Genomic DNA, 10,066 nt, shown 5'->3' on the forward strand with positions numbered 1-10,066 from the left:
GGGCATTGTCTACCTCATAGAAAAACCACTATCAGAACATGCCTGTGACTATAGATTTCTAGTTTAGGCCACCAAAAATTAGGGATGGAGCATCCCTTTGACTTTCATTCTCTTAAAGGCTTCCTCTGGTCTGCTTTAACACAACCAGGAGGAAGAGGAAGCTAGGCAGCAGAAGCATTGTAAAGATAGGCTTCAGGCCAGTTAGTGGCTGCTCTACACAGTGATCTGCCATCAAGGAGACCCAACAACCCAGTCCACTGCAGTGGTTTTCAAGGTGGAAAGTCAGGGCTTCAGCAGAAGTCAGCCTGTGAAGAGCCCTGGCAGCTCTGCCAGCCAAGAGTTGGGTCACTGGAAATGGAATGGCCCTGGAATCCAAGGACTCCCAGGTCAGAGCTGCAGACCTTGTTGGCAGTAAGCTGAAAATCCCTTCATTCTGCCCAGATTCCAAAGTAACCACTGCTGCTGAGGGGACGGCTGAATATGTTCAGCAACATTATAGACAGAACTGTACATTTCTCGTTACAGATGCCAACTGCTTTCACCTGGCCAGCTCTCCTGCCAGGCCAGCTGAGTAATGGAAGTCAACAGCCTTCCTAAGAAGGTTCACCCCTCCCTTAGGATGTACCCCATGTGAAGAGATAGATAGGTCTGGGCCTCACAACTGGCAAGGCCTTTAAGCCCACCTGATTATTGTCAAGCCCCTTCTGTCAGTTTCTATTTCCCTCTCAATTAGAAAACTTAGTTGTGTTTTAGATAGCAGCTCTCTTAAGTCTTCTAATAATTGCTCTGTCCTTTGTTCTAGACCCTGTCTAGCCCACTTAGGGCCTCATTCCTTTGTAATCATGGCCTCTAATCTTACATCAATAGCTCTACTCCTGACACATGTGTATTGATGGTCCTCTCTCACATTTAACATTGTATGATTGTTCAGAATTTTTCTACAGACAAACCCTTCTACCTACAAGAGATGAGTGGCCTTTCTCCCAGTTTTGGCTTTGCAGCCTCCCTCTCCTCAGTAATGATCTCAGAACAGCTTTAGGTCACAATGTCATCTCAACCAACCAACTCCAAAACAACAATAACAGTTACAAGAGGAGGTCCCTAGGTCCACTGAGACCCCAGCTGATACCATCTGAGGCTTCCAAAGCCATATCACCTCAATAACAGGTGTGGTACTACAAAACAGACTGACCTTAACAGTGTTGTTATTATGTTAACCAATCAGGCCAGATAAAACCACATCCATCTAACAGACTTCACTAGGATCCAGAGACTCCCCTCAATTCCTCTCCTCTTTGAAATCCTCTCATTACTTGGATAATGCCACTAATTAGAACCATTGGTTACTATTCTCACCCTGGCTTTTATACTACTGTGTTTAAGTGCTTATAGGAGGTGATAACAGAATGAACCAAGGCCTTCACCAACCAGGCAATCATCCAAATGCTGATACAGGTATATTCTCAACTGCCCATTTAGGAGATTGCGGCTTCAGACATCATTGCATGCCAGTGGAAAGTAACTCATCACCCCCATGTCAGCAGGAAGTAGCTCTAAAGACAGATCATAGTCTCCACCCCTCCTGGACTTTGGGGGCTGATGTAATACCTTACAGTATTTTATAAAAAACAAAAGGGGGAAATGTTAATAAAATGGCATAGTCTTATCTGTGGCACAATATACACTCCAGACACCATCCTTGGCTCTATCCCTCACCACCATTGCTGGAACCCAGGTGACCAAATGGCCCAACCACAGGTGTCAGCTCCACCCCCACCCTAATGAGATTTGCTACTCCAATTTCCCTGCCCCCTGCAAAGGTATAAGACCTGAAGCCTGCACACATGCCTTCTCTCCAGATCTCTCTTTCTTCTTCATCCTCTCTGTTAATCTCTCTCTCAACCCCCACCCTTTCTTCTTTGCCCCTTCCTTCTGACCTGTCAGATTTCCCATGTGAATTAATCTTTTCCTTTAAAAAAAAAACCAAAAGCACGGGTAATCAAATCCAAAACTGGCAAGTGGGATTACATCAAGCCAAGAAGCTTCTGAACTGCAAAGGAGCACTCAGCTAAGTTAAAAGTCAACCCACAAAATGGTAGAAAATATCTGCAAACTATGCAATTGATAAAGGATTAATATCCAGAATCTATAAAGAGCTCAAGAAACTCAACACCAACAAAACAAGCAATCCAGTTAAGAAATGGGCAAAGGACTTGAACAGGCACTTTTCCAAAGAGGAAATTCAAATGGCCAACAAACATATGAAAAAATACTCAGGATCACTAGCCATCAGGGAAATGCAAGTCAAAACCATAATGAGGTTTCACCACACCCAAATTAAAATGGCACTTATACAGAATCAAAACAATAAGTGCTGGAGAGGATATGGGGAAAAGATATCCTAACCCCCTGTTGGGAGTGCAAACTAGTACAGCCATTGTGGAAGTCAATATAGAGATTCCTAAGAAACCTGAAAATAGATCCACCATATGAACCAGTAATTTTACTCCTGGTAATTTACCTAAACAAAATAAAATAAGCATATGAAAGAGTTACCTGAAGCCCTGTGTTTATACCAAATCAATCCACAAAAGCTTGGTTCAGGACTCAACTCAGATGACCATCATCCAATGACTGGATAAAGAAAATGTGGTATCTCTGTGGTGGAATGAGAAGGTGAAAAGGTCATGCCAAGATGGGCGCTGAGGTGAGAAGGTCATGCCAAGATGGCCACTGACAACAGAAACTTCCTGGCAACAGCCCGTGATTGGATGGCTTTGGAAACCACATGACAACAGAGCCTGACTGACAACAGGCCATGATTGGATGGTTTCAGAAACTGCCTGGCAACAGACTGTGGTTGGTTAGGGCATAGACCACCCCTTGACCAGATTGGTTGCCTTGGCTATATAAGCAGCTTTAGCAACTGAAATAAACAAGTCTGTGGGCTCCTTGCCTCTGGCCCGCATTCACCCAACTCCTGGGGTCTGTGTGGTGACTCCGTGCCTCTTGCCCTAACCACGCTCCTCCTCTCAGAACAAATCCTCTCAGAAGAAATCAACTTCAACATCAGGCGTGCCAACGTGACTGAGAGAGAAACAACATGTCAGGTGTTTTGTGTGCTGTTTGGTTCTGTGAGGATGAGCACAGAATCCCCTCCTACACCCTTTTCCTTGTCCTTGTCCTTGTCCTTGGTCTAAATGACCCCAGGTTAGGCACACACTGCCCAGAAGCGTAAGCCGCTTCTCAGCTCCTCCTTTTACTTTCGGTTTGCCCGGCAAATTCATATAAGGGACTGATCATCCCAGAATTTGGAACCAAGTCATCTTCCCTCACTCGAGAGAGATGACACTCTGGAGACAACGTGTGGGCATATAGACTTGACCTAACGATTCAAGGAAGTCCCCCACTAAGCACAGGACATACGTACGATCTGATACACCACTGTCTGTTTGTCTAAGGTAGGGGACACCTGCAGAATGCCATCAACACCTGAGGTGCTAGGAATTTGCATTGTTTTGGCAGCAGTGCTGTGCGTGTCTTTCCTTTGGCTAGAGTTGGCATGACATGCCACTCTTAAGCGCTCAAACATGGGAAAGATACCCCCCTCTCAGAATCCCATGCAGATTACCAAACATAATGGATGTGAGTGATAAGAGCCTGACACTCCAGGTCCCTGCCTCACAGACAACAGTTGATGACTTAGGAAGAGGTAGCACCAACAGTGAAAATGATAATGTAGCAAACAAGGTAGCAAACAAGGTAGCAATGCTTAGGCAGCCCCCCCCCAAATACTGATGGGATAAACTCAGATGACCTCAAGGCGACAACCCATGCGAGGTCATCCCATTCACACCCAGTGAGGATCCCCACATTTGTGGCAGTTCCCAGGCACCCCAGGCTCTCAGGGCAGCTACTAGACCCCATGCCACCTGCATGTTTGCTGTTAATGTCGAAGAGTACGCAAAATTCAGGCCCTGGATTCCAATGCCTGTAGAAAGGCTTCTGCTAACCAAGGGCTGAGGATATGCTTGTGTCTTTCCAGAGAATGCAGGACAGCCCATTTGGGTACCAGCCAGAAACATCAAGCCTGCAACTGACAGCCAACCAGAACCAGCTGAACAAGACTGAGAATCCACCTTGTTAGCAGATGCACCTGCCCTATCATCCTACCCTGAGAGACTGCCCATAGCCACATCAGCTACTGTTTTATACCCCACTAGCTCTGGTCAGCCACTTGTTTGGCCTACAGCCTGTATGCGGTCATGCCATTCCTGATTACCATTGTTCCTCATTCCTACCCTCATCTGAGCAAGCACTCCTGTGGTCTCCTGTTTTGAGCACTGGTTAGTCAATGATGGGTAAGATCCCCTGGGGGACAACATAAGATAGGCACATCTGCGTACGGAGACCACATGGCAACGGGGTCAACAATGGTATGGCCAAGAATCATGCCTCCCATTGCTCAAAAATAAACAAAAAGGGGGAAATGTGATGGAATGAGAAGGTGAAAAGGTCATGCCAAGATGGGCGCTGAGGTGAGAAGGTCATGCCAAGATGGCCACTGACAACAGAAACTGCCTGGCAACAGCCCGTGATTGGGTGGCTTCAGAAATCACATGGCAACAGATCCTGACTGACAACAGGCCATGATTGGATGGTTTCAGAAACTGCCTGGCAATAGGTTGTGATTGGTTAGGGCATAGACCACCCCTTGACCAGATTAGTTGCCTTGGCTATATAAGTAGCTATAGCAACTGAAATAAATGAGTCTGCAGGCTGCTTGCCTCAGGCCTGCTTTCACCTGACTCCCGGGGTCTGTGTGGTGACTCTGTGCCTCTTGCCCCCACCACGCTCTTCCTCTCAGAACGAACCTCTCAGAAGAATTCAACTTCAACAGTATGTATACACTACAGAATACTACTCAGCCATAAAAAAGAATGAAATCCTGTCTTGAAACAAAATTCATGCAACTGGACATTATATTGAGTAAAATAAGGCAGTCTCAAAAAGACAGGTACCATATATTTTCCCCTAATCTATGGTAACTAACAGAGTACAAAAACATGTAATGTGTATGAGTGAAATTGACATGTTTGAAATCTGATTATTGTTTACAACCTTTGTCTCTACTGTTGAGGAACAGTGGTATTTTTTTTCTTCTTACTGTATGTTGAATTCTCAACTTAGTGGAGGATGACATTAGTCACCTTATATATAATTTAAAAAATACTTAAAAGAAAAATGAGAAAGAAGGGAATGTGAGAGGGAGGGAGGGAGGAAGGGTAGGGTGAGCAGTTATTATGCTCTTAAAACTGTATAATGAAATGCATGGAATTTGTTCCCTTTAAATAAATAAAAATGTTTTTTTAAAAAAAGAGCTTGAAGTGAGGAGCTCAAAGTCTTTCAATAAGGAAACAAAAAACAAATGGAGTTTGGCAACAAGGGGCAGCTGCAGCAATGGTGGTGGCCAAAAGCATTAATCAAGACTGGAGCAAAAGCTGCTTTTTCTTGGGGACCTCCCATGCTTTGTGGCCCAAAGAGGAGAAGCTGCGACACTGGTGCCAGGAGGCAGGAATGGAGGGTAGAAAACTGATTTCAGATGCAGTACTCTGACAGTCTGCTCAACACCTTGAATGGGCAATGTGGTCATGGTCTCTTCTGTGCTGCTACGTTGATGTGGAAGACCTAACATTCCATGCCCACTGAATACTCTTGCATCTTCCAGCACATACTTCCATCAGCTCTTCTCCATTGCTTAGCATGTTGTTGAACCAAGCTTTCTAAGAGCACAGATCTTGGCAGAAATTCTCAGTTATATCTGTAGTTCCAACATTGTTCATGCCGAGCAGATTTGTTTGAGGAGTTAATTAAATCTGGGCAATAATTAGGAGTGAAATTTATAGCAGAGCTTTGGTGTCCCGTTGTCACAAGTTAATGTCATCTCAGGAATGCCACCTTGATCTCAGGAACAGCTTAAGGTGGTAATGCTGAAGCCACACCTCCTGCTTCTAATAAGAATCTTGCAATATAAAAATCAAGAGGAAGCCCAAGATAATGGGGCTATTATAATGTCTATTATAACAGAATCTTTTTCCTTGTCTGCTAAAGGTAATGAAAAAGATCATTGTTATGATTAAGATGATGATGATGATGATGTCATTTTCTGCTCTGAGGTGTTGACTGCAAAGGAGTCCTTGTCAAATAACAATGCAATGATGCAGGCCCAGCCTAACCCAGGCCCTGATGCTATTTCAAATACTGTACCTTATGTTAGCAATACCCTTTCCTCTTTAAGAAATAAAACAGTTACTCTAAATGTCCTACTCCTGTGAATCAGGCAACTGAGTCAAACACAGGGAAGTGAAAAATTGCTGGTGTCTTCGGTCCGGTCCCAACACATTAACTCCCAATGTTATTGTGTTAAACCAGACACCACCAAATAAATGTCAGTTCTTCAATTCCAAATCCTATGTCCTCTTCAGTCAATTTACTTGTGCATAGTCAGCCAACAGTGCTGCTTTAGCAGGAAACAAGGCCAGTGAACAGGAGGAGGAGGAAGTAACAGATGATGAGAGTGACACTAAGGTGCAGGTTCCTATGCTTCTGCAAGAACCATGTTCCAATCCTTCAAGCATTTTAGATATGATTACTAGACTCACTAATGTCCAAGGCTGAGGATCAAAACATCTGATGGAGGGTTGGAAGATCATCATCACCTTAGACACAGCTTCTGAAACTGAAGGCTTGTTAAATGGTTTCAAGACTTTTGCAAATATCAGAGTCAATACTTAAAACATAGTGATCCCTTATATCAAAGATGACCTTCATGAAGGGAAGGCCAGACTTGAGAATGAGACACCAAAAATACCCAGCAGTGAGACAGCACAAATATGGGAATAAGGCATGGTGATCACTGTAGTACGTGCAAAGGTCTGTTATATCTATATTGTATGTAAAAGGTCATATGTCTGTCTGACAAGCTTGTGAAGACATTTGAACATTCATTCCTGGAATAAGCATCCAAGCCCTTACTGTGAGAAAGTATTTCTTCTTGCAGAATATCACACAAAGCATGAGATTCATAATACAGGAATGCCAATTTATCAGTGCTTGGCCTTGGACAAATCTTTCATCAACTACCAGTTTGTCTTCACACACGAAGTCAGTTCATAGTCAAGATCTTTCCAGGGACTCGAGGCTCTATCATGGACATCCATGCAAGTCTTTACAGATGAGATAATATGTCTACCTTTCTGACAGGTCAAGCACCATGACTGTAATGAAGGTACTGGGTATAAGACTGATACTGGGAAAGAACCTCCTATGGAGACCACATTTACTATTCAGAAAAAGCTAGCAACCTGGGAAGATATTTTCATTCAGCAGCAAAATGATTCCATTTTTCAACAGAATGTGGCAGATTGCAGTCCTGAGTTTGAATTTGTAACACCAGAATCTTGCCTGGACTCTATTGACATATCAGAAAGTTTATATTTGGATTCAGGGGCAAAGATTTCAGAAGACTGTGAAACAAATTATGGTTCAAGCAAGTTAATTTGATTGGCCATATCATCTGAAGGTAGTCTAGTTTGATAACTTGTTGCTAATTTTTAGAGGCAAAATTTCCTGAAAGCTTGAGTAGAAATAGAGAAGTCCCCTTCCTCCAGCATTTGTTTTGATAGTTGGCTTCCAGCTCATTTATTCATTTGAAAGAGTTACACAAACAGAGAGCAGAGCTGGAGAGAAATCTTCCCTCTGCAGGTTGGAATCCACAATCGGCAGAGCTGGACCAACCCAAAGTCAGGAGCCAGGAGCTCCTTCCAGGTCTCCCACATGGATGCAGGCACCCAGGAACTTAGCCCATCTTCCATTGCTTTCCCAGATGCATTAGCAGGGAGCTGGATGGGAAAAAGAGCAGCAGGACTTGAACCAGCACTCATATAGGGTGCTGGGGCTGCAGTCAGTGGTTTTACCTGCTGTAGCACAGTGTTGAGCCCACTTTCAGCTCATTTAAAAGAGGCAAATTTTAAAGCATGGGAGAGGGTTTTCTGAGTACAGTTTGAAGGGGTCTGAATGTCCTTTGTAAATAATGAGTTATTTGCACATCTAGTACATCTTACAGCTTTCCCCTCCATGTTAGCACTTTCCTGCTGAATCCTCAATTTCTCAACATTGAAACTATAAATGGGATCTTTAATTATGTATAGATTTTGTAAATGATAGGTTCTATAGATGATATGCTTATGTATTTTGGGCAGGAAGCTACTGGAATATATTTTAAATGTTTATAGTACTTAGAATCTCCAACAGTAAGTTATCACTTGGAATAGTTGAAGCAGTAAAGTAATTATTTTTCTTTCAGCAAGAACTTTTAGGTTTTTCACCCTACTAAATTACATTACATTCCATCTGCAAATTGCTACAATACTATATCAATCAGAAACTACAATACGGAATGTGAACAAATTTGGGGGATGGTTCCAAATAGTGGAGTAGGGAGAGAGCTTACTGCTCTAGCCCAGGAGAAAATAGTTTAACAAGAAGTGGAGGGGGCCAGCGCTGTGGCACAGTAAATTAATTCTCTGCCTGTGGTGCTGGCATCCCATATGGGCACCAATTCTAGTCCCGGCTGCTCCACTTCTGATCCAGCTCTCTGCTATGGCCTGAGAAAGCAGTAGAAGATGGCCCAAGTCCTTGGGCCTCTGTATCCTTGTGGGAGACCAGGAAGAATTGTCTGGCTCCTGGCATTGGATTGGTGCAGCTCCAGCCATTGCAGCCATTTGGGGAGTGAGCCAACGGAAGGAAGACCTTTCTCTCTGTCTCTCCCTTTCACCGTCTGTAACTCTACCTCTCAAATAAAGTAAACAAAATCTTTTATAAAAAATGGAGATAGTGTAGTCTCAGGGAAGAGTTAGGGAAAAAATGGCAGAGGAAACTCTACTGAAATTAGAGGGACACGGTGGAGGGTGTGGGCGCCCACAGCTCGGGACTCCAGCAGCCAACAGCCTGTGCATCAGTACTGGAAAGTGAGGTGAGATGAGACTGCAGTAGTCCAAGCCACTGGCGAAAAAGTAGCAGGAAGAGCCTAGAGGGAACAAGGTTTGAGGCCCCACGGGAGAAAAGTGCACCAGCCAAACTAGAGGAGAAAAAAGAAAGACAGGACAGACAGACAGACATGGTTCTCTCTCTGATCACTTTACAAAGGTGTACTGTGGCAAGCCAATAGAGTGGGTGCCATTTTGGACATAGGTAACAGCTGTACCAGTTTGTGTCTGCACCCATCAAACAGCCAAGCTGAGACTCCTGACTCTGGTGGGGTGAAATAACAGGAGGCTAGGAGCTTGTGACTGTCTGAAAAGGCACACCAATCCACTGTTGGTGGGAAGGCAAACTGGAAGACAGTGTGGAGATACCTCAGAAATCTGAATATAGCCCTACTATAGGATCCAGCAATCCCACTCCTCAGAATTTACCCAAGGGAAATTAATTTGGTAAATAAAAGAGCTATCTGCACCTCATAGAAACAAGACTCATAAAATTTACATTACATACAATAACAATCAGTTGTAATGAAGATTTAGTTCTCTTCCTAAAGAAACAATCTTGTGTTTCAGCTGTCATTTTAAGACATGCCAATACAAGGCCAGTGTTGTATGGAGCAACTAAAGATATTGCCTGCAGCAATGTCCTGGCTGTTCCACTTCTGATACAATTCCCTGGAAAAAGCAGTGGAAGATGGCCCAAGTACTTGGGGCCATGAAAGAGACGTGGATGAAGCTCCTGACTTCAGCCTGGCCCAGCCCCTGCAATTGTAGCCATCTGGGGAGCGAACCAGTAGATTTAAGATCTCTCTCTCTCTCTCCATCTCTGTCTCTCTCTCTCTCTGTGTGTGTAAATATGACTTCCAATAAATAAATAAATCTTTAAAAAGAAACATGTCAGGGCTGGCACTGTGGTGTAGTAGTGATTGTTTATGGAATCTTTCTCTTTAAGTTAAATTGGCTAAGTCTAAAGCTTGCTGCAGACCAGGCTGTATATCCATCAACTGCAGTTCTCCTTTAAC

At 43.8% G+C, this 10,066-nt stretch overlaps 1 pseudogene; it reads left to right on the top strand.

The window, feature by feature from the left end:
- The first annotated feature begins 5,577 nt into the window (after positions 1-5,577).
- On the top strand, positions 5,578-7,563 carry LOC133749292 (transcriptional regulator Kaiso-like; annotated as a pseudogene).
- The last annotated feature ends 2,503 nt before the right edge of the window (positions 7,564-10,066 follow it).

Source organism: Lepus europaeus, chromosome 20 (genome assembly GCF_033115175.1).
Source record: "Lepus europaeus isolate LE1 chromosome 20, mLepTim1.pri, whole genome shotgun sequence".
NCBI classification, from domain to species: domain Eukaryota; kingdom Metazoa; phylum Chordata; class Mammalia; order Lagomorpha; family Leporidae; genus Lepus; species Lepus europaeus.